Here is a 1,109-nt window from a genome sequence, read left to right as displayed (position 1 = left end):
ACATGCATAAAGAACATTGACTAATCCTACGCTTGTTTACCGAATCTGCGGCTAGGCTGGGAGGATACCGGCTCTCACTTCAGAGCTCCCACGTTCCCCTCGCCTAAGGGCTAAAATCTACACTTCAGCACCCAAATGATAGGACTGAATTAGGGATTTTAGTCTCTCACTCTAAAATCTCCAATTCTATGTCTAATAAAATATATTTCCCTATTTATTTTCTATTTCCCTATTTATTTGCACCCAACTTCCAAGGGTTTTGACCTCCCTGAATCTTTGATATAATCTTCACTTTAGTTGTAAAACTCAACATATTTTAACAAATCAATTGGCCAGATTGAAAGTAAATTAAGATCAAAGTGAAAAGATCATCACAACCTCTTTAACATTTTCATGGCTCAACCAATTCAAATCACCATTTCACAAATCTCAAGACAAGGAGAAAGACAGATAAAACTACTCAGAACTCATGAGGAAGTTACAACAAAACTTGGAATTCATATATAAAAGCAAAGTTATACAAACTACAACAAGTAAATAACTCTTATCTCTAATTCCTCCCTAAGCAAACTCCTCGAAGTTCCTCTGAATGTCTTCCTTTCTTTACAACACACAAAGTTCTTCTTCAAAGCAGCAAGGAGGAAGAAATATCTCACTTTTGCTCCACTCTTACAATCTCTCAAAGCATTCCTCACAATCTAACCCTAAAAGAAACTCTCTACACTCTCTAAACACTTGCAACTCTCTCGGAGACTTGGAACCTCTCTATTTTTGGCCAAATTCTTCCTTTAAAGATGTAGAAGTGTTTTTTCAAGAGTTACCTAAGCATCCCTCCAAAAATTATCCACATTCAATGCACCATTGGAAATAACCGCTGATCTCGCCGTCGACGGCCTCGAGGGCACCGTCTACGGGCCTTCTAAATTATTTAATCTGGAGTCTCAAGAAATTCTCACCGTCGGCGCCGTTGGGCTTTTCGTCGGCGCCCTAGTTCAAATCTTCACATTTTTGTCATTTTCGCTCCAAATTCGCTCCTCTTTGCATCTTTTTGCTCCAATGACAATATTTCATCATACCTGCAACAAAACATCAAAAATATCTTTCTTTAA

This window comes from Phalaenopsis equestris, unplaced genomic scaffold, assembly GCF_001263595.1.
Source record: "Phalaenopsis equestris unplaced genomic scaffold, ASM126359v1 Scaffold232658, whole genome shotgun sequence".
NCBI lineage: Eukaryota > Viridiplantae > Streptophyta > Magnoliopsida > Asparagales > Orchidaceae > Phalaenopsis > Phalaenopsis equestris.
This window is presented reverse-complemented; position numbering follows the sequence as displayed.